This window comes from Squalius cephalus (assembly GCF_949319135.1).
Source record: "Squalius cephalus genome assembly, chromosome: 6".
NCBI classification, from domain to species: Eukaryota; Metazoa; Chordata; class Actinopteri; order Cypriniformes; family Leuciscidae; genus Squalius; species Squalius cephalus.
In genome coordinates, this window is record NC_137127.1 from 29,123,054 (window position 1) to 29,148,579 (window position 25,526).

Consider the following 25,526-nt stretch of genomic DNA (forward strand, 5'->3'; position numbering starts at 1 on the left):
GTGTGTGTGTGTGTGTGTGTGTGTGTGTGTGTGTGTGTGTGTGTGTGTAGCATTATTGTGTGTAGCATATGTAGCAAGTATGCATTATTGAGTTAACATGGAAACACTGGTTTGCTTTAGTGCAGAAAACTGGTCAAAATCATGAGGTTTAAAGTGAAAGTGAGCCAATAAGTGGTCTTCTACTGCCCTCTGTTGGCCATTCTACTTATTAATTAAATTTTTCCACATGTGCTTGCATTTATACTTGAATACACACTAAAAATCACTTATATAGCAATAACTATTATAACACAATCATATTTTGTCAGTGTTAATCACTTTATTTGCACTGACACTTCAAATAATTGCTAGTAATGTGGTAAATCATGGTAAATCATGGTTAACTATGCTGTGTGTGTGTGTGTGTGTGTGTGTGTGTGTGTGTGTGTGTGTGTGTGTGTGTGTGTAAGCATGCATTGAGTTAACATGGATAAACTGGTTTGCTTTAGTGCAGAAAACTGGTTTAAAGTGAAAGTGAGCCAATAAGTGGTCTTCTACTGCCCTCTGCTGGCCATTCTACTTATTAATGAAATATTTCAACATGTGCTTGCATTCATACTTGAATACACACTAAAAAAATCACTTATATAGCAATAACTATTATAACACAATCATATTTTGTCAGTGTTAATCACTTTATTTGCACTGACACTTCAAATAATTGCTAGTAATGTGATAAATCAGGCTAGAAACATGGTAAATCAAAGTAAATAATACTAGATTGTCGTTTATCTCCTGGTAAATAATACTAGAACGTGGTAAATCATGGTTAACTATGCTGTGTGTGTGTGTGTGTGTGTGTGTGTGTGTGTGTGTGTGTGTGTGTGTGTGTGTGTGTGTGTGTGTGTGTGTGTGTGTGTGTGTGTGTGTGTGTAAGCATGCATTGAGTTAACATGGAAAAACTGGTTTGCTTTAGTGCAGAAAACTGGTTTAAAGTGAAAGTGAGCCAATAAGTGGTCTTCTAGTGCCCTCTGCTGGCCATTCTACTTAATAATGAAATATTTTACATGTGCTTTTGCATTCATACTTGGACACACACTAAAAATCACGTATATAACTAACTATTATAACACAATAATATTTTGTCAGTGTTCATCACCTCATTTGCACTGACACTTGACATAATTGCTAGTAATGTGGTTAATCATGCTAGAAACATTGTAAATCATAGTAAATAATACTGAAATGAGGTGTATCAAGGTAAATCATGCTAGAATCCTAATAAATCATTCTGGAACATGGTATATGATAGTAAATCATGCTAGAATCATATTAAATAATTCTAGAATGTGGCAAATCGTTGTGGGAGGAGCCTATTTTACTCAAATGGCTATAACTCAAGAAGTAAATGAGATATCTTCACCAAACTCAGTACACATGTGTATGGGTTCAATTTGAGGTCACAGTAAACAATTTTATGGAGATCGGACCATAGGTGGCGCTATAACTGTTAAAAAGCTTTAAAACCATATATATCCCATGGCAAATTGCCTGTATTGGCTGTAAATGGTCTTTTCCATCTATTATGTCAGTGGTTACATGCTTGCTAAATAAATCTTAATAACTTTTGATGCTTTTGTGCTTAAATGCCTTAAAGGCCTTAACTGCTTGAACCCCGATAAATGCTGCTTGCAGCTTTAATTATTATTATTATTATTCCGCCGTAAAACGCATCGTGCAGCCCAAACCGTAAGGGCTAGAGCTTTGAAACTTTGCCATATGGTAGTACAAAAATCGAGGAGAGGTTATCAAATTATGACCCCGATTGGCCCATAGGTGGCGCTATAGCAACCAAAAGCGCGAAACTGCTCATAACTCCTAGACCGTATGTTGTAGACTCAAGTGTCTTATATCATTGGAAAGCTGGACGCCTGACGAACAAAACGTATATCTCCGATTTTATTTCCGCCATGATAGATTTTCCGCCATTTTGAATTTTGTCGAAAATCTACTTTTGCGAACTAGTCCCTGGTTTTTCGCCCGATCGGAACCAAACCAGTGCAGAATTGTTCTCTGGAGTCTGAAGTTCAATAATTATCGAAAAAAAGTTGAAATTTCGATTCACGGTCGCTAGGGGGTGCAAAATTAACGTTGTGGGAGGAGCCTATTTTACTAAAATGGCTATAACTCCAGAAGTAAAAGAGGTATTTTAACCAAACTTGGTACACATGTGTAAGAGGTCAATCTGAGGTCACGGTAAAAAAATCGCGGCGATTGGCCACATGGTGGCGCTATAAAATGAAAAAAACATAAAACAGGCTATAACCACCTGACCGTTAGTCCGATTGACTTGAAAATTGGTATGCAGTGTCTTGGTCCAAGGTGCCATGTATGTCTATGAGGACATTGGTGTATCTCAAAAAACATGGCCGCCATTGGCCAATGAAGTTGAGCACCTATTAGACAAGGTTAACGGAGGCCGATCGGAACGAAACTCGGTGGGCATGTTTGACTCATGGCCCTAGAGGTCTGTAAGAATTTTGAAAGAAATCGGCCACTAGTTGGCGCTAACGAGTTTTATGGCTCTGTAATCACGTGGTGTTACACATATTGTCACAGAATGCATATCATTTGATAGATCTGCTCATGCTGAACAACTTTGCCTCTGGAACCATTGCTGTCAATCAAACCGTTCATTAAATATTCATGAATATGTTAAAAACCTACTTTTGCGAACTAGTCCCTGGTTTTTCGCCCGATCGGAACCAGACCAGTCTAGGACAATTCTATGGACTCTCTAGATCAATAATTATCAAAAAAAAGTTGAACTTTTGTATTTGTATGGCTGTAATAGGGTCATTTATAAAATGGGCGTGGCAAAATACACTAAAAAGCCTATAAATCCTAAATGAAAACTCAGAACTTCACAAAAATTGGTTAGCATATGTGTCATAACATCACAAACAAGCTTGCAAAATTTTATGGAGATCGGACAATAGTTGGCGCTATAACTGTTAAAAGGCTTTAAAACCATATATTTCCTATGGTAAACTGCCTGTATTGGCTGTAAATGGTCTTTTCCATGTCTGATCATATAATTTTCATATCATAATGTTAAAAACTAGTGCATAACCATTCTCTGGACTCACTAGAACAATAGTTGTCAGAAAAAGTTGAACTACTTCATTTGGATAGCTATAATAGGTTCACTTCAAAATGTGGCCTTTACCAAGTGTCCCCGAAAGCCTATATCTCTTTAATGAATGTTCAAACCTTCTTAAAAACAAGTCAGAACATGTGAAATATCACTCTGAACATGCATGGAAATTTTCAGACAGATCGGACAAAATTTGCCTCTATAACAGTTAAAAAGGTGAAAATGATATGAATATAATGGTATATTAAGCCAATAAGTGGTATTTTACTGCCCCCTGCTGTTTAAAATAGTCATTTTGTCATATTGTTCTATAATTTATATTTAGACTTTATAAAATCACTATTTTGACATTTACAATTACATTTAGTCAAAATCCATCTGTTAAAGTATTAGTATTGACAGTTTGATCACATCATATATTTCAAACGTCTGTATCTACAACATAATGTGTGTGTGTAGTCTTAGGTTTCTGAATAAATTCTGAATCATCTGATTAATAGCTTACAAAGACTTTGTGAAATGTTTATAGACCATTCAAATAATATTTTATATAATGACATATCCCAATAGCATTGAAAAAATAACAACATTTGTCTTTGTCTTTGTGTGTGTGTGTGTGTGTGTGTGTGTGTGTGTGTGTGTGTGTGTGTGTGTGTGTGTGTGTGTGTAAACATGCATTATGGAGTTAAAATGGAAAAACTGGTTTGCTTTAGTGCAGAAAAATGGTGAAAATCAAGAAGTCTGAAGTAAAAGTGAGCCAATATGTGGTCTTCTACTGCCCTCTGCTGGTCATTCTACTTATTAATGAAGTCTACTCACATATGCTTTTGCATTCATTAGACTCTAAAAATCACTTATATAACAATAAGACACTAAAAATCACTTATATAACAATTACTATTGACAAATAACATGGTAAATCATGGAAAGCTATGATAAATCATGATAAACTATGGTAAACTAGAATCATAGTAAATAATACTAGAATGTGGTCAATTTTTGTGGGAGGAGCCTATTTTACTAAAATGGCTATAACTCAAGAAGTAAATGAGATATCTTCACCAAACTCAGTACACATGTGTATGGGTTCAATTTGAGGTCACAATAAACAATTTTATGGAGATCGGACCATAGGTGGCGCTATAACTGTTAAAAAGCTTTAAAACCATATATATCCCATGGTAAATTGCCTGTATTGGCTGTAAATGGTCTTTTCCATCTATTATGTCAGTGGTTACATGCTTATTAAATAAATCTTAATAACTTTTGATGCTTTTGTGCTTAAATGCCTTAAAGGCCTTAACTGCTTGAACCCCGATAAATGCTGCTTGCAGCTTTAATTAGGGGTTCAAGCACGAAGTGCTGAAACCCTATTGTAATTGCCCTGATTTTTATTATTATTATTATTCTTCCCTAAAACGCATCGTGCAGCCAAAACCGTAAGGCCTAGAGATGTGATACTTGGTCAAATGGTAGTAGTATTGCTCGCTACTCAGATACACGGACTTAGCCAAATCGGCCCATAGGTGGCGCTACAGCGACCAAAAGCGCGAAACTGCTCATAACTCCTAGACTGTATGTTGTAGACTCAAGTGTCTTATATCAATGTAATCAAGACCTCATGGCAAACAAAACGTATATCTCCGATTTTATTTCCGGTATGCAAATTTTTCCGCCATTTTGAATTTTGTCAAAAACCTACTTTTGCGAACTAGTCCTAGGTTTTTCGACCGATCGGAACCAAACCAGTGCAGAAATGTTCTCTGGAGTCTGAATATCAATAATTATCGAAAAAAAGTTGAAATTTCGATTCACGGTCGCTAAGGGGCGCCAAATTGTATGTTGTGGGAGGAGCCTATTTCACTAAAACGGCCATAACTCCAGAAGTAAATGAGGTATCTTCACCAAACTCGGTACAATTATTTATGAGGTCAATCTGAGGTCAGAGTAAAAAAATTGCGGCGATTGGCCACATGGTGGCGCTATAACATGAAAAAAACATAAAACTGGCTATAACCACCTGACCATTAGTCCAATTGACTTGAAAATTGGTATGCAGTGTCTTGGTCCAAGGTGTCATGTATGTGTATGAGGACATTGGTGTATCTCAAAAAACATGGCCGCCATCGGCCAATGAAGTTTGAGCACCTATTAGACAAGGTTAACGGAAGCCGATCGGAACGAAACTCGGTGGGCATGTTCGACTCATGGCCCTAGAGGTCTGTAAGAATTTTGAAAGAAAACGGCCACTAGTTGGCGCTAACGAGTTTTATGACTCTGTAATCACGTGGTTTTACACTTATTGTCACAAAATGCATATCATTTGATAGATCTGCTCATGCTGAACAACTTTGCCTCAAGAACCATTGCTGTCAATCAAACCGTTCATTAAATATTTGTAATTATGTTAAAAACCTACTTTTGCGAACTAGTCCTAGGTTTTTCGCCCGATCGGAACCAAACGAGTCTAGGACAATTCTATGGAATCTCAAAATCAATAATTATCAAAAAAAAGTTGAACTTTTGCATTTTTCGCATGGGTATATTGGGTCATAAAGAAAATGGGCGTGGCAAAATGCACTCAAAAGCCTATAAATCCTAAACGAAAACTCAGAACTTCACGAAAATTGGTGAGCATATGTACCATAACATTCTAAAGAAGCATGCAAAATTTCATGTAGATCGGAAGATAGGTGGCGCTATAACTGTTAAAAAGCTTTGAAAACCCTGTATTTCCTATGGTACATTGCCTGTATTGGCTGAAAATGGTCTTTTCCATCTATTATGTCAGTGGTTAGATGCTTGCTAAATAAAACTTAATAGCTTTTGATGCTTTTGTGCTTTAAGGCCTTAAAGGCCTTAATTGCTTGAACCCCGATAAATGCTGCTTGCAGCTTTAATTAGGGGTTCAAGCACGAAGTGCTGAAACCCTATTGTAATTGTACTGATTTTTATTATTATTATTTTTCTTCTGCCGTAAAACGCATCGTGCAGCCCAAACCGTAAGTGCTAGAGACTTGAAACTTTGCCAGATGGTAGTACAAAAATCGAGGAGAGGTTATCAAAATATGACCCCGATTGGCCCATAGGTGGCGCTACAGTGCAAAAAACAAAAAAAAATCATATTTTTGCTTAAATCTCATTAACCGTTTGTCACAGACTCAAGTGTCTTATATCATTGGAATCCTTGGGTCAAGCCGAACAAAAAAGGCCTCAAGGAATTCATTTCCGGTATGCAAATTTTCCGCCATTTTGAATTATGTCCAAAACCTACTTTTGCGAACTAGTCCCTGGTTTTGTGTCCGATCGGAACCAAACCAGTGCAGAAATGTTCTCTGGAGTCAGAATATCAATAATTATTGAAAAAAAGTTGAAATTTCGATTGACGGTCGCTAAGGGGCGCCAAAATGTTTGAAGAAGGCGGAGCCTATTTTACTAAAATGGCTATAACTCCAGAAGTAAATGAGGTATATTCACCAAACTCGGTACACCTGTGTAAGAGGTCAATCTGAGGTCATAGTAAAAAGATTGCGGCGATTGGCCACATGGTGGCGCTATAACATGAAAAAAACATAAATCAGGCTTTAACCACCTGACCGTTAGTCCGATTGACTTGAAAATTGGTATGCAGTGTCTTGGTCCAAGCTGTCATGTATATCTATGAGGACATTGGTGTATCTCAAAAAACATGGCCGCCATCGGCCAATGAAGTTTGAGCACCTATTAGACAAGGTTAACGGAGGCCGATCGGAACAAAACTCGGTGGGCATGTTCGACTCATGGCCCTAGAGGTCTGTAAGAATTTTGAAAGAAATCGGCCACTAGTTGGCGCTAACGAGTTTTATGGCTCTGTAATCACGTGGTGTTACACTTATCATCACAAAATGCATATCATTTGATAGACCTGCTCATGCTGAACAACTTTGCCTCTAGAACCATTGCTGTCAATCAAACAGTTTATTAATTATTCACGAATATGTTAAAAACCTACTTTTGCGAACTAGTCCCTGGTTTTTTGCCCGATCGGAACCAAACGAGTCTAGGACAATTCTCTGGACTCTTTAGATCAATAATTATCAAAAAAAGTTGAACTTTTGCATTTTTCGCATGGGTATAATTGGGTCATAAAGAAAATGGGCGTGGCAAAATGCAAACAAAAGCCTATAAATCCTAAACAAAAACTCAGAACATCACGAAAATTGGTGAGCATATGTGCCATAACATTCTAAATAAGCATGCAAAATTGTATGTAGATCGGATGATAGTTGGCGCTATAACTGTTAAAAAGCAATGGTAAATTGCCTGTATTGGCTGTAAATGGACTTTTCAATCTATTATTTCAGTGGTTAAAAGCTTTCTAAATAAATCTTAATGTCTTGAATGCTTAAATGCCTTAAAGGCCTTAAATGCTTGAACCCCGATAAATGCTGCTTGCAGCTTTAATTATTATTATTAGGGGTTCAAGCACGAAGTGCTGAAACCCTATTGTAATTGTACTGATTTTTATTATTATTATTATTATTATTCTGCCGTAAAACGCATCGTGCAGCCCAAACCGTAAGGGCTAGAGCTTTGAAACTTTGCCAGATGGTAGTACAAAAATCGAGGAGAGGTTATCAAATTATGACCTCGATTGGCCCATAGGTGGCGCTATAACAACCAAAAGCGCGAAACTGCTCATAACTCCTAGACCGTATGTCGTAGACTCAAGTGTCTTATATCATTGGAAAGCTGGACGCCTGACGAACAAAACGTATATCTCCGATTTCATTTCCGCCATGATAGATTTTCCGCCATTTTGAATTTTGTCAAAAATCTACTTTTGCGAACTAGTCCCTGGTTTTTTGCCCGATTGGAACCAAACTAGTGCAGAAATGTTCTCTGGAGACTGAATATCAATAATTATCGAAAAAAAGTGGAAATTTCGATTCACGGTCGCTAAGGGGCGCCAAAACGTACGTTGTGGGAGGGGCCTATTTTACTAAAATGGCTATAACTCCCGATGTAAATGAGTTATCTTCACCAAACTTGGTACACATGTGTATGAGCTTACTCTGGGGTCACAGTAAAAAAATCGCGACGATTGGCCTCATGGTGGCGCTATAAAATGAAAAAAACATAAAACAGGCTATAACCACCTGACCGTTAGTCCGATTGACTTGAAAATTGGTATGCAGTGTCTTGGTCCAAGGTGCCATGTATGTGTATGAGGACATTGGCGTATCTCAAAAAACATGGCCGCCATTGGCCAACGAAGTTTGAGCACCTATTAGACAAGGTTAACGGAGGCCGATCGGAACGAAACTCAATGGGCATGTTCGGCTCATGGCCCTAAAGGTCTGTAAGAATTTTGAAAGAAATCGGCCACTAGTTGACGCTAACGAGTTTTACGGCTCTGTAATCACGTGGTGTTACAAATATCCACACAATATGCATATCATTTGATAGATCTCCTCATCCTGAACAACTTTGCCTCAAGAACCATTGCTGTCAATCAAACTGTTCATTAATTATTCATTAATATGTTAAAAACCTACTTTTGCGAACTAGTCCTAGGTTTTTTGCCCGATCGGAACCAGACCAGTCTAGGACAATTCTCTGGACTCTCTAGATCAATAATTATCAAAAAAAAGTTGAACTTTTGCATTTGGATGGCTGTAATAGGGTAATTTATAAAATGGGCGTGTCAAAATACATTAAAAAGCCTATAAATCCTAAATAAAAACTCAGAACTTCACAAAAATTGGTCAGCATATGTGACATAACATCATTAACAAGCATGAAAAATTCTATGGAGATCGGACGATAGGTGGCGCTATAACTGTTAAAAAGCTTTAAAATCATATATTTCCTATGGTAAACTGCCTGTATTGGCTGTAAATGGTCTTTTCCATCTCTGATCATATAATTTTCATATCATAATGTTCAAAACTAGTGCAATACAATTCTCTGGACTCACTAGATCAATAATTGTCAGAAAAAGTTGAACTACTTCATTTGGATAGCTATAATAGGTTCACTTCAAAATCTGGCCTTTACCAAGTGTCCCCGAAAGCCTATATCTCTTTAATCAATGCTCAGACCTTCTTAAAAACAAGTCAGAACGTGTGAAATATCACCCTGAACAAGCATGAAAATTTTCAGACAGATCGGACAAAATTTGCCTCTATAACAGTTAAAAAGGTGAAAATGATATGAATTAATGGCATGTTAAGCCAATAAGTGGTATTTTACTGCCCCCTGCTGTTTAAAATAGTCATTTTCTCATATTGGTATTGGTATCAGCCATGGTAAATCATGATAAATTATGTGTGTGTGTGTGTGTGTGTGTGTGTGTGTGTGTGTGTGTGTGTGTGTGTGTGTGTGTGTGTGTGTGTGTGTGTGTGTGTGTGTGGTACAAATATAACAAAGGTTTTATTTTCCAACATGAAAACAAACATAACAGAGTGCTAGTGCACAAACAATAACCGACAATGATAATGGATGAGAGGGGAACTTAAATACACAGATCAAGACAAGGACAACAGGTGACGGTTATGATGATGAGGAGCAGGTGATGATGAGGAGGGTGATGAGGAGCAGGTGCAGGTGATGACGACAGATGGTGAATGTGATGAAGACAGAAAGTGAATGTGATGAAGGTGAATGTGACACCAATATCACTGAAACATTTGTGTGTGTGTGTGTGTGTGTGTGTGTGTGTGTGTGTGTGTGTGTGTGTGTAGCATTATTGTGTGTAGCATATGTAGCAAGTATGCATTATTGAGTTAACATGGAAACACTGGTTTGCTTTAGTGCAGAAAACTGGTCAAAATCATGAGGTTTAAAGTGAAAGTGAGCCAATAAGTGGTCTTCTACTGCCCTCTGTTGGCCATTCTACTTATTAATTAAATTTTTCCACATGTGCTTGCATTTATACTTGAATACACACTAAAAATCACTTATATAGCAATAACTATTATAACATAATCATATTTTGTCAGTGTTAATCACTTTATTTGCACTGACACTTCAAATAATTGCTAGTAATGTGGTAAATCATGGTAAATCATGGTTAACTATGCTGTGTGTGTGTGTGTGTGTGTGTGTGTGTGTGTGTGTGTGTGTGTGTGTGTGTGTAAGCATGCATTGAGTTAACATGGATAAACTGGTTTGCTTTAGTGCAGAAAACTGGTTTAAAGTGAAAGTGAGCCAATAAGTGGTCTTCTACTGCCCTCTGCTGGCCATTCTACTTATTAATGAAATATTTCAACATGTGCTTGCATTCATACTTGAATACACACTAAAAAAATCACTTATATAGCAATAACTATTATAACACAATCATATTTTGACAGTGTTAATCACTTTATTTGCACTGACACTTCAAATAATTGCTAGTAATGTGATAAATCAGGCTAGAAACATGGTAAATCAAAGTAAATAATACTAGATTGTCGTTTATCTCCTGGTAAATAATACTAGAACGTGGTATATCATGGTAAATCATGGTTAACTATGCTGTGTGTGTATGTGTGTGTGTGTGTGTGTGTGTGTGTGTGTGTGTGTGTGTGTGTGTGTGTGTGTGTGTGTGTGTGTGTGTGTGTGTGTGTGTGTTTGTGTGTGTGTGTGTGTGTGTGTGTGTGTAAGCATGCATTGAGTTAACATGGAAAAACTGGTTTGCTTTAGTGCAGAAAACTGGTTTAAAGTGAAAGTGAGCCAATAAGTGGTCTTCTAGTGCCCTCTGCTGGCCATTCTACTTAATAATGAAATATTTTACATGTGCTTTTGCATTCATACTTGGACACACACTAAAAATCACGTATATAACTAACTATTATAACACAATAATATTTTGTCAGTGTTCATCACCTCATTTGCACTGACACTTCACATAATTGCTAGTAATGTGGTTAATCATGCTAGAAACATTGTAAATCATAGTAAATAATACTGAAATGAGGTGTATCAAGGTAAATCATGCTAGAATCCTAATAAATCATTCTGGAACATGGTATATGATAGTAAATCATGCTAGAATCATATTAAATAATTCTAGAATGTGGCAAATCGTTGTGGGAGGAGCCTATTTTACTCAAATGGCTATAACTCAAGAAGTAAATGAGATATCTTCACCAAACTCAGTACACATGTGTATGGGTTCAATTTGAGGTCACAGTAAACAATTTTATGGAGATCGGACCATAGGTGGCGCTATAACTGTTAAAAAGCTTTAAAACCATATATATCCCATGGTAAATTGCCTGTATTGGCTGTAAATGGTCTTTTCCAATCTATTATGTCAGTGGTTACATGCTTGCTAAATAAATCTTAATAACTTTTGATGCTTTTGTGCTTAAAAACCTTAAACGCCTTAACTGCTTGAACCCCGATAAATGCTGCTTGCAGCTTTAATTATTAGGGGTTCAAGCACGAAGTGCTGAAACCCTATTGTAATTGTCCTGATTTTTATTATTATTATTCTGCCGTAAAACGCATCGTGCAGCCCAAACCGTAAGTGCTGGAGACTTGAGACTTTGCCAGAAGGTAGTACAAAAATCGAGGAGAGGTTATCAAATTATGACCCCGATTGGCCAATAGGTGGCGCTATAGTAAGCAAAAGTATAAAATCGCTAATAACTCCTAGACGGTTTGTCGTAGACTTAAGTGTCTTATATCACTATAATCCTTGGATCAAGGCGGACAAAACGTATATCTCCGATTTCATTTCCGGTTGGCAAATTTTTCCGCCATTTTGAATTTTGTCAAAAACCTACTTTTGCGAACTAGTCTGTGGTTTTTTGTCCGATCGGAACCAAACCAGTGCAGAAATGTTCTCTGGAGTCTGAATATAAATAATTATCGAAAAAAAGTTGAAATTTCGATTCATGGTCGCTACGGGGTGCCAAAATGTTCGAAGGAGGCGGAGTCAGTTTTACTAAAATTGTTATAACTCGTGAACGAAATGAGATATCTTCACCAAACTTGGTAAACATATGTAGGAGGTCAATTTGAGGTCACAGTAAAAAAATTGCGTCGATTGGCCTCATGGTGGCGCTATAAAATAAAAAAAACGTATAGACACCTGACCGTTTTTCCGAATGACTTGAAATTTGGTATGCAGTGTCTTGGCCCAAGGGGCCATGTATGTCTAAAAGGATATTGGCGTATCTCGAAAAACATGGCCGCCATTGGCAAATGAGGTTTGAGCACCTATTAACGAAGTCCGATCGGAACGAAACTCGGTGGGCATGTTCGGCTCAAGCCCCTAGAGGTCTGTAAGAATTTTGAAAGAAATCGGCCACTAGTTGGCGCAAACGAGTTTTAAGGCTCTTTAATCACGTGGTGTTACACTTATTGTCACAAAATGCATATCATTAGATAGATCTGCTCATGCTCAACAACTTTGCCTCAAGAACCACTAATGTCAATCAAACCATTCATTAATTATTCGCGAATATGTTAAAAACCTACTTTTGCGAACTAGTCCTAGGTTTTTTGCCCGATCGGAACCAGACCAGTCTAGGGCAATTCTCTGGACTCTCTAGATCAATAATTATCGAAAAAAAGTTGAAATTTTGCATTTGGGTGGCTGTAATAGGGTCATTTATAAAATGGGTGTGGCAAAATACAATAAAGAGCCTATAAATCATATATAAAAAAACTCAGAACTTCACAAAAATTGGATGAGCGTATGTGACCTAACATCATTAATAACCATGCGAAATGTTATGGAGATCGGACCATAGGTGGCGCTATAACTGTTAAAAAACTTTAAAACCATATATTTCCTATGGTAAATTGCCTGTATTGGCTGTAAATGGTCTTTTCCATCTATAATCATATAATTTTCATATAATAATGTTCAAAACTAGTGCAGTACAATTCTCTGGACTCTCTAGATCAGTAATTATCAGAAAAAGTTGAACTACTTCATTTGTATGGCTATAATAGGGTCACTTCAAAATGTGGCCTTGACCAAGTCTCCCCGAAAGCCTATATCTCTTCAATGAATGCTCAGAGCTTCTTCAAAACAAGTCATAACATGTGAAATATCACTCTAAACAAAAATGAACCTTTTCAGACAGATCAGTCAAAATTTGCCTCTATAACAGTTAAAAAGGTGAAAATGATATGAATATAATGGCATATTAAGCCAATAAGTGGTATTCTACTGCCCCCTGCTGTTTAAAATAGTCATTTTGTCATATTGTTGTAGAATTCATATTTAGACGTTATTGAATAACTCTTTTAACATTTACAATCACATGTAGTCAAATTCATCTATTGAAGTATTACTACTAACAATTGTCACATTGAGGAAAGTGAATCCTGAAGGAGATTTGCAGTAAACAGTTTGATCACATCATATACTTCAAATGTCTGTATCTACAACAGAATGTGTGTGTGTAGTCTTAGGTTTCTGAATAAATTCTGAATGATCTGATTAATAGCTTACAAAGACTTTGTGAAATGTTTATAGACCATTCAAATATATTTTCATAATGACATATCCCAATAGCATTGAAAAAACAACAACAACATTTGTCTTTGTGTGTGTGTGTGTGTGTGTGTGTGTGTGTGTGTGTGTGTGTGTGTGTGTGTGTGTGTGTGTTTGTGTGTGTGTGTGTGTGTGTGTGTGTGTGTGTGTGTGTGTGTGTGTGTGTGTGTGTGTGTGTGTGTAAACATGCATTATGGAGTTAAAATGGAAAAAACTGGTTTGCTTTAGTGCAGAAAAATGGTGAAAATCAAGAAGTTTAAAGTGAAAGTGAGCCAATAAGTGGTCTTCTACTGCCCTCTGCTGGCCATTCTACTTATTAATGAAGTCTACTCACATATGCTTTTGCATTCATTAGACACTAAAAATCACTTATATAACAATAAAACACTAAAAAATCACTTATATAACAATTACTATTGTAGCACAATCATATTTTGTCAGAGTTTATCACTTCATTTTTACTGATACTTCACATAATTGCTAGCAATGTGGTAAATCATGGTAAATCACACTAAAAACATGGTAAATCATAATAAATAATACTAGAATGTGGTGTATCAAGGTAAATCATACTACAATCCTGGTACATCATTCTAGAACTGGTACATCATTCTAGAACATGGTATATCATGGTACATCATGCTAGAACATGGTAAATCATGGTAAACTATGCTAGAACAGGGTAAATCATGGTAAGCCATGATAAATCATAATAAACTATGGTAAATCATGTTAGAATGTGGTATATCATGGTAAATCATGCTAGAACATGGTAAATCATGGTAAACTATGCTAGAACAGGGTAAATCATGGTAAACTATGATAAATCATGGTAAACTATGATAAATCATGATAAACTATGGTAATCCATGCTTGAATCACAGTAAACAATGGTAAATCATACTAGAATGTAGTATATCATGGTAAATTATGCTAGAATATGGCAAATCATGCTAGAATCATAGTAAATAATACTAGAATATGCTAAATTGTTGTGGGAGGAGCCTATTTTACTAAAATGGCTATAACTCAAGAAGTAAATGAGATATCTTCACCAAACTCAGTACACATGTGTATGGGTTCAATTTGAGGTCACAATAAACAATTTTATGGAGATCAGACCATAGGTGGCGCTATAACTGTTAAAAAGCTTTAAAACCATATATATCCCATGGTAAATTGCCTGTATTGGCTGTAAATGGTCTTTTCCAATCTATTATGTCAGTGGTTACATGCTTGCTAAATAAATCTTAATAACTTTTGATGCTTTTGTGCTTAAATGCCTTAAAGGCCTTAACTGCTTGAACCCCGATAAATGCTGCTTGCAGCTTTAATTATTATTATTATTATTATTCCGCCGTAAAACGCATCGTGCAGCCCAAACCGTAAGGGCTAGAGCTTTGAAACTTTGCCATATGGTAGTACAAAAATCGAGGAGAGGTTATTAAATTATGACCCCGATTGGCCCATAGGTGGCGCTATAGCAACCAAAAGCGCGAAACTGCTCATAACTCCTAGACCGTAAGTCCTAGACTCAAGTGTCTTATATCATTGGAAAGCTGGACGCCTGACGAACAAAACGTATATCTCCGATTTTATTTCCGCCATGATAGATTTTCCGCCATTTTGAATTTTGTTGAAAATCTACTTTTGCGAACTAGTCCCTGGTTTTTCGCCCGATCGGAACCAAACCAGTGCAGAATTGTTCTCTGGAGTCTGAAGATCAATAATTATCGAAAAAAAGTTGAAATTTCGATTCACGGTCGCTAGGGGGTGCAAAATTAACGTTGTGGGAGGAGCCTATTTTACTAAAATGGCTATAACTCCAGAAGTAAAAGAGGTATTTTAACCAAACTTGGTACACATGTGTAAGAGGTAAATCTGAGGTCACGGTAAAAAAATCGCGGCGATTGGCCACATGGTGGCGCTATAACATGAAAAAAACATAAAACAGGCTATAACCACCTGACCGTTAGTCCGATTGACTTGAAAATTGGTATGCAGTGTCTTGGTCCAAGGTGCCATGTATGTCTATGAGGACATTGGCGTATCTCAAAAAACATGGCCGCCATCGGCCAATGAAGTTTGAGCACCGATTAGACAAGGTTAACGGAGGCCGATCGGAACGAAACTCGATGGGCATGTTCGTCTCATGGCCCTAGAGGTCTGTAAGAATTTTGAAAGAAATCGGCCACTAGTTGGCGCTAACGAGTTTTATGGCTCTGTAATCACGTGGTGTTACACTCATCCACACAATATGCATATCATTTGATAGATCTGCTCATGCTGAACAACTTTGCCTCAAGAACCATTGCTGTCAATCAAACCGTTCATTAAATATTCACGAATATGTCTAAAACCTACTTTTGCGAACTAGTCCTAGGTTTTTCGCCCGATCGGAACCAGACCAGTCTAGGACAATTCTCTGGACTCTCTAGATCAATAATTATCAAAAAAAAGTTGAACTTTTGCATTTGTATGGCTGTAATAGGGTCATTTATAAAATGGGTGTGGCAAAATACACTCAAAAGCCTATAAATCCTAAATGAAAACTCAGAACTTCACAAAAATTGGTCAGCCTATGTGTCATAACATCATTAACAAGCATGCAAAATTTTATGGAGATCGGACGATAGGTGGCGCTATAACTGTTAAAAAGCTTTAAAACCATATATTTCCTATGGTATGTTGCCTGTATTGGCTGTAAATGGTCTTTTCCATCTCTGATCATATAATTTTCATATCATAATGTTCAAAACTAGTGCAATACAATTCTCTGGACTCACTAGATCAAAAATTGTCAGAAAAAGTTGAACTACTTCATTTGGATAGCTATAATAGGGTCACTTCAAAATGTAGCCTTTACCAAGTGTCCCCGAAAGCCTATATCTCTTTAATGAATGACTCAGACCTTCTTAAAAACAAGTCAGAACATGTGAAATATCACTCTGAACATGCATGAAAATTTTCAGACAGATCAGACAAAATTTGCCTCTATAACAGTTAAAAAGGTGAAAATGATATGATTATAATGGCATGTTAAGCCAATAAGTGGTATTTTACTGCCCCCTGCTGTTTAAAATAGTCATTTTGTCATATTGTTCTATAATTTATATTTAGACTTTATAAAATCACTATTTTAACATTTACAATTACATTTAGTCAAAATCCATCTGTTAAAGTATTAGTATTGACAGTTTGATCACATCATACATTTCAAATGTCTGCATCTACAACATAATGTGTGTGTGTAGTCTTAGGTTTCTGAATAAATTCTGAATCATCTGATTAATAGCTTGCAAAGACTTTGTGAAATGTTTATAGACCATTCAAATATATTTTCATAATGACATATCCCAATAGCATTGAAAAAACAACAACAACATTTGTCTTGTGTGTGTGTGTGTGTGTGTGTGTGTGTGTGTGTGTGTGTGTGTGTGTGTGTGTGTGTGTGTGTGTGTGTGTGTGTGTGTGTGTGTGTGTGTGTGTGTGTGTAAACATGCATTATGGAGTTAAAATGGAAAAACTGGTTTGCTTTAGTGCAGAAAAATGGTGAAAATCAAGAAGTTTAAAGTGAAAGTGAGCCAATATGTGGTCTTCTACTGCCCTCTGCTGGCCATTCTACTTATTAATGAAGTCTACTCACATATGCTTTTGCATTCATTAGACACTAAAAATCACTTATATAACAATAAAACACTAAAAAATCACTTATATAACAATTACTATTGTAGCACAATCATATTTTGTCAGAGTTTATCACTTCATTTTTACTGATACTTCACATAATTGCTAGCAATGTGGTAAATCATGGTTAAATCACACTAAAAACATGGAAATCATAATAAATAATACTAGAATGTGGTGTATCAAGGTAAATCATACTACAATCCTGGTACATCATTCTAGAACATGGTATATCATGGTACATCATGCTAGAACATGGTAAATCATGGTAAACTATGCTAGAACAGGGTAAATCATGGTAAGCCATGATAAATCATAATAAACTATGGTAAATCATGTTAGAATGTGGTATATCATGGTAAATCATGCTATAACATGGTAAATCATGGTAAACTATGCTAGAACAGGGTAAATCATGGTAAACTATGATAAATCATTGTAAACTATGATAAATCATGATAAACTATGGTAATCCATGCTAGAATCACAGTAAACAATGGTAAATCATACTAGAATGTAGTATATCATGGTAAATTATGCTAGAATATGGCAAATCATGCTAGAATCATAGTAAATAATACTAGAATGTGCTAAATTGTTGTGGGAGGAGCCTATTTTACTAAAATGGCTATAACTCAAGAAGTAAATGAGATATCTTCACCAAACTCAGTACACATGTGTATGGGTTCAATTTGAGGTCACAGTAAACAATTTTATGGAGATCGGACCATAGCTGGCGCTATAACTGTTAAAAAGCTTTAAAACCATATATATCCCATGGTAAATTGCCTGTATTGGCTGTAAATGGTCTTTTCCATCTATTATGTCAGTGGTTACATGCTTATTAAATAAATCTTAATAACTTTTGATACTTTTGTGCTTAAATGCCTTAAAGGCCTTAACTGCTTGAACCCCGATAAATGCTGCTTGCAGCTTTAATTATTATTATTATTATTAGGGGTTCAAGCACGAAGTGCTGAAACCCTATTGTAATTGTACTGATTTTTATTATTATTATTTTTCTTCTGCCGTAAAACGCATCGTGCAGCCCAAACCGTAAGTGCTAGAGACTTGAAACTTTGCCAGATGGTAGTACAAAAATCGAGGAGAGGTTATCAAAATATGACCCCGATTGGCCCATAGGTGGCGCTATAGTGCAAAAAACAAAAAATAATCATATTTTTGCTTAAATCTCATTAACCGTTTGTCACAGACTCAAGTGTCTTATATCATTGGAATCCTTGGGTCAAGCCGAACAAAAAAGGCCTCAAGGATTTCATTTCCGGTATGCAAATTTTCCGCCATTTTGAATTATGTCCAAAACCTACTTTTGCGAACTAGTCCCTGGTTTTGTGTCCGATCGGAACCAAACCAGTGCAGAAATGTTCTCTTGAGTCAGAATATCAATAATTATCGAAAAAAAGTTGAAATTTCGATTGACGGTCGCTAAGGGGCGCCAAAATGTTTGAAGAAGGCGGAGCCTATTTTACTAAAATGGCTATAACTCCAGAAGTAAATGAGGTATATTCACCAAACTCGGTACACCTGTGTAAGAGGTCAATCTGAGGTCATAGTAAAAAGATTGCGGCGATTGGCCACATGGTGGCGCTATAACATGAAAAAAACATAAATCAGGCTGTAACCACCTGACCGTTAGTCCGATTGACTTGAAAATTGGTATGCAGTGTCTTGGTCCAAGCTGTCATGTATATCTATGAGGACATTGGTGTATCTCAAAAAACATGGCCGCCATCGGCCAATGAAGTTTGAGCACCTATTAGACAAGGTTAACGGAGGCCGATCGGAACAAAACTCGGTGGGCATGTTCGACTCATGGCCCTAGAGGTCTGTAACAATTTTGAAAGAAATCGGCCACTAGTTGGCGCTAACGAGTTTTATGGCTCTGTAATCACGTGGTGTTACACTTATCATCACAAAATGCATATCATTTGATAGACCTGCTCATGCTGAACAACTTTGCCTCTAGAACCATTGCTGTCAATCAAACAGTTTATTAATTATTCACGAATATGTTAAAAACCTACTTTTGCGAACTAGTCCCTGGTTTTTTGCCCGATCGGAACCAAACGAGTCTAGGACAATTCTCTGGACTCTTTAGATCAATAATTATCAAAAAAAGTTGAACTTTTGCATTTTTCGCATGGGTATAATTGGGTCATAAAGAAAATGGGCGTGGCAAAATGCAAACAAAAGCCTATAAATCCTAAACAAAAACTCAGAACATCACGAAAATTGGTGAGCATATGTGCCATAACATTCTAAATAAGCATGCAAAATTGTATGTAGATCGGATGATAGTTGGCGCTATAACTGTTAAAAAGCAATGGTAAATTGCCTGTATTGGCTGTAAATGGACTTTTCAATCTATTATTTCAGTGGTTAAAAGCTTTCTAAATAAATCTTAATGTCTTGAATGCTTAAATGCCTTAAAGGCCTTAAATGCTTGAACCCCGATAAATGCTGCTTGCAGCTTTAATTATTATTATTATTATTATTATTCCGCCGTAAAACGCATCGTGCAGCCCAAACCGTAAGAGCTGGAACTTTGAAACTTTGACAGATGGTAGTACAAAAATCGAGGAAAGGTTCAGAGATTATGACCCCGATTGGCCCATAGGTGGCGCTATAACAACCAAAAGCGCGAAACTGCTCATAACTCCTAGACCGTATGTCGTAGACTCAAGTGTCTTATATCATTGGAAATCTGGACGCCTGACGAACAAAACGTATATCTCCGATTTCATTTCCGCCATGATAGATTTTCCGCCATTTTGAATTTTGTCGAAAATCTACTTTTGCGAACTAGTCCCTGGTTTTTCGCCCGATCGGAACCAAACCAGTGCAGAATTGTTCTCTGGAGTCTGAAGATCAATAATTATCGAAAAAAAGTGGAAATTTCGATTCACGGTCGCTAAGGGGCGCCAAAACGTACGTTGTGGGAGGGGCCTATTTTACTAAAATGGCTATAACTCCCGATGTAAATGAGGTATCTTCACCAAACTTGGTACACATGTGTATGAGCTTACTCTGGGGTCACAGTAAAAAAATCGCGACGATTGGCCTCATGGTGGCGCTATAAAATGAAAAAAACATAAAACAGGCTATAACCACCTGACCGTTAGTCCGATTGACTTGAAAATTGGTATGCAGTGTCTTGGTCCAAGGTGCCATGTATGTGTATGAGGACATTGGCGTATCTCAAAAAACATGGCTGCCATCGGCCAACGAAGTTTGAGCACCTATTAGACAAGGTTAACGGAGGCCGATCGGAACGAAACTCAATGGGCATGTTCGGCTCATGGCCCTAAAGGTCTGTAAGAATTTTGAAAGAAATCGGCCACTAGTTGGCGCTAACGAGTTTTACGGCTCTGTAATCACGTGGTGTTACAAATATCCACACAATATGCATATCATTTGATAGATCTCCTCATCCTGAACAACTTTGCCTCAAGAACCATTGCTGTCAATCAAACTGTTCATTAATTATTCATTAATATGTTAAAAACCTACTTTTGCGAACTAGTCCTAGGTTTTTTGCCCGATCGGAACCAGACCAGTCTAGGACAATTCTCTGGACTCTCTAGATCAATAATTATCAAAAAAAAGTTGAACTTTTGCATTTGGATGGCTGTAATAGGGTAATTTATAAAATGGGCGTGTCAAAATACATTAAAAAGCCTATAAATCCTAAATAAAAACTCAGAACTTCACAAAAATTGGTCAGCATATGTGACATAACATCATTAACAAGCATGAAAAATTCTATGGAGATCGGACGATAGGTGGCGCTATAACTGTTAAAAAGCTTTAAAATCATACATTTCCTATGGTAAACTGCCTGTATTGGCTGTAAATGGTCTTTTCCATCTCTGATCATATAATTTTCATATCATAATGTTCAAAACTAGTGCAATACAATTCTCTGGACTCACTAGATCAATAATTGTCAGAAAAAGTTGAACTACTTCATTTGGATAGCTATAATAGGTTCACTTCAAAATCTGGCCTTTACCAAGTGTCCCCGAAAGCCTATATCTCTTTAATCAATGCTCAGACCTTCTTAAAAACAAGTCAGAACGTGTGAAATATCACCCTGAACAAGCATGAAAATTTTCAGACAGATCAGACAAAATTTGCCTCTATAACAGTTAAAAAGGTGAAAATGATATGAATTAATGGCATGTTAAGCCAATAAGTGGTATTTTACTGCCCCCTGCTGTTTAAAATAGTCATTTTCTCATATTGGTATTGGTATCAGCCATGGTAAATCATGATAAATGATGTGTGTGTGTGTGTGTGTGTGTGTGTGTGTGTGTGTGTGTGTGTGTGTGTGTGTGTGTGTGGTACAAATATAACAAAGGTTTTATTTTCCAACATGAAAACAAACATAACAGAGTGCTAGTGCACAAACAATAACCGACAATGATAATGGATGAGAGGGGAACTTAAATACACAGATCAAGACAAGGACAACAGGTGACGGTTATGATGATGAGGAGCAGGTGATGATGAGGAGGGTGATGAGGAGCAGGTGCAGGTGATGACGACAGATGGTGAATGTGATGAAGACAGAAGGTGAATGTGATGAAGGTGAATGTGACACCAATATCACTGAAACATTTGTGTGTGTGTGTGTGTGTGTGTGTGTGTGTGTGTGTGTGTGTGTGTGTGTGTGTGTGTGTGTAGCATTATTGTGTGTAGCATATGTAGCAAGTATGCATTATTGAGTTAACATGGAAACACTGGTTTGCTTTAGTGCAGAAAACTGGTCAAAATCATGAGGTTTAAAGTGAAAGTGAGCCAATAAGTGGTCTTCTACTGCCCTCTGCTGGCCATTCTACTTATTAATTAAATTTTTCCACATGTGCTTGCATTTATACTTGAATACACACTAAAAATCACTTATATAGCAATAACTATTATAACACAATCATATTTTGTCAGTGTTAATCACTTTATTTGCACTGACACTTCAAATAATTGCTAGTAATGTGGTAAATCATGGTAAATCATGGTTAACTATGCTGTGTGTGTGTGTGTGTGTGTGTGTGTGTGTGTGTGTGTGTGTGTGTGTGTGTGTGTGTGTGTGTGTGTGTGTGTGTGTGTGTAAGCATGCATTGAGTTAACATGGATAAACTGGTTTGCTTTAGTGCAGAAAACTGGTTTAAAGTGAAAGTGAGCCAATAAGTGGTCTTCTACTGCCCTCTGCTGGCCATTCTACTTATTAATGAAATATTTCAACATGTGCTTGCATTCATACTTGAATACACACTAAAAAAATCACTTATATAGCAATAACTATTATAACACAATCATATTTTGTCAGTGTTAATCACTTTATTTGCACTGACACTTCAAATAATTGCTAGTAATGTGATAAATCAGGCTAGAAACATGGTAAATCAAAGTAAATAATACTAGATTGTTGTTTATCTCCTGGTAAATAATACTAGAACGTGGTATATCATGGTAAATCATGGTTAACTATGCTGTGTGTGTATGTGTGTGTGTGTGTGTGTGTGTGTGTGTGTGTGTGTGTGTGTGTGTGTAAGCATGCATTGAGTTAACATGGAAAAACTGGTTTGCTTTAGTGCAGAAAACTGGTTTAAAGTGAAAGTGAGCCAATAAGTGGTCTTCTAGTGCCCTCTGCTGGCCATTTACTTAATAATGAAATATTTTACATGTGCTTTTGCATTCATACTTGGACACACACTAAAAATCACGTATATAACTAACTATTATAACACAATAATATTTTGTCAGTGTTCATCACCTCATTTGCACTGACACTTGACATAATTGCTAGTAATGTGGTTAATCATGCTAGAAACATTGTAAATCATAGTAAATAATACTGAAATGAGGTGTATCAAGGTAAATCATGCTAGAATCCTAATAAATCATTCTGGAACATGGTATATGATAGTAAATCATGCTAGAATCATATTAAATAATTCTAGAATGTGGCAAATCGTTGTGGGAGGAGCCTATTTTACTCAAATGGCTATAACTCAAGAAGTAAATGAGATATCTTCACCAAACTCAGTACACATGTGTATGGGTTCAATTTGAGGTCACAGTAAACAATTTTATGGAGATCGGACCATAGGTGGCGCTATAACTGTTAAAAAGCTTTAAACCCATATATATCCCATGGCAAATTGCCTGTATTGGCTGTAAATGGTCTTTTCCATCTATTATGTCAGTGGTTACATGCTTGCTAAATAAATCTTAATAACTTTTGATGCTTTTGTGCTTAAATGCCTTAAAGGCCTTAACTGCTTGAACCCCGATAAATGCTTTTTTCAAAAAAAGTTGAAATTTCGATTCACGGTCGCTAGGGGGTGCAAAATTAACGTTGTGGGAGGAGCCTATTTTACTAAAATGGCTATAACTCCAGAAGTAAAAGAGGTATTTTAACCAAACTTGGTACACATGTGTAAGAGGTCACTCTGAGGTCACGTTAAAAAAATCGCGGCGATTGGCCACATGGTGGCGCTATAACATGAAAAAAACATAAAACAGGCTATAACCACCTGACCGTTAGTCCGATTGACTTGAAAATTGGTATGCAGTGTCTTGGTCCAAGGTGCCATGTATGTCTATGAGGACATTGGCGTATCTCAAAAAACATGGCCGCCATCGGCCAATGAAGTTTGAGCACCGATTAGACAAGGTTAACGGAGGCCGATCGGAACGAAACTCGATGGGCATGTTCGTCTCATGGCCCTAGAGGTCTGTAAGAATTTTGAAAGAAATCGGCCACTAGTTGGCGCTAACGAGTTTTATGGCTCTGTAATCACGTGGTGTTACACTCATCCACACAATATGCATATCATTTGATAGATCTGCTCATGCTGAACAACTTTGCCTCAAGAACCATTGCTGTCAATCAAACCGTTCATTAAATATTCATGAATATGTCTAAAACCTACTTTTGCGAACTAGTCCTAGGTTTTTCGCCCGATCGGAACCAGACCAGTCTAGGACAATTCTCTGGACTCTCTAGATCAATAATTATCAAAAAAAAGTTGAACTTTTGCATTTGTATGGCTGTAATAGGGTCATTTATAAAATGGGTGTGGCAAAATACACTCAAAAGCCTATAAATCCTAAATGAAAACTCAGAACTTCACAAAAATTGGTCAGCCTATGTGTCATAACATCATTAACAAGCATGCAAAATTTTATGGAGATCGGACGATAGGTGGCGCTATAACTGTTAAAAAGCTTTAAAACCATATATTTCCTATGGTATGTTGCCTGTATTGGCTGTAAATGGTCTTTTCCATCTCTGATCATATAATTTTCATATCATAATGTTCAAAACTAGTGCAATACAATTCTCTGGACTCACTAGATCAATAATTGTCAGAAAAAGTTGAACTACTTCATTTGGATAGCTATAATAGGTTCACTTCAAAATGTAGCCTTTACCAAGTGTCCCCGAAAGCCTATATCTCTTTAATGAATGACTCAGACCTTCTTAAAAACAAGTCAGAACATGTGGAATATCACTCTGAACATGCATGAAAATTTTCAGACAGATCAGACAAAATTTGCCTCTATAACAGTTAAAAAGGTGAAAATGATATGATTATAATGGCATGTTAAGCCAATAAGTGGTATTTTACTGCCCCCTGCTGTTCAAAATAGTAATTTTGTCATATTGTTCTATAATTTATATTTAGACTTTATAAAATCACTATTTTAACATTTACAATTACATTTAGTCAAAATCCATCTGTTAAAGTATTAGTATTGACAGTTTGATCACATCATACATTTCAAATGTCTGTATCTACAACATAATGTGTGTGTGTAGTCTTTGGTTTCTGAATAAATTCTGAATCATCTGATTAATAGCTTGCAAAGACTTTGTGAAATGATTATAGACCATTCAAATATATTTTCATAATGACATATCCCAATAGCATTGAAAAAACAACAACAACATTTGTCTTTGTGTGTGTGTGTGTGTGTGTGTGTGTGTGTGTGTGTGTGTGTGTGTGTGTGTGTGTGTGTGTAAACATGCATTATGGAGTTAAAATGGAAAAACTGGTTTGCTTTAGTGCAGAAAAATGGTGAAAATCAAGAAGTTTAAAGTGAAAGTGAGCCAATAAGTGGTCTTCTACTGCCCTCTGCTGGCCATTCTACTTATTAATGAGGTCTACTCATATATGCTTTTGCATTCATTAGACA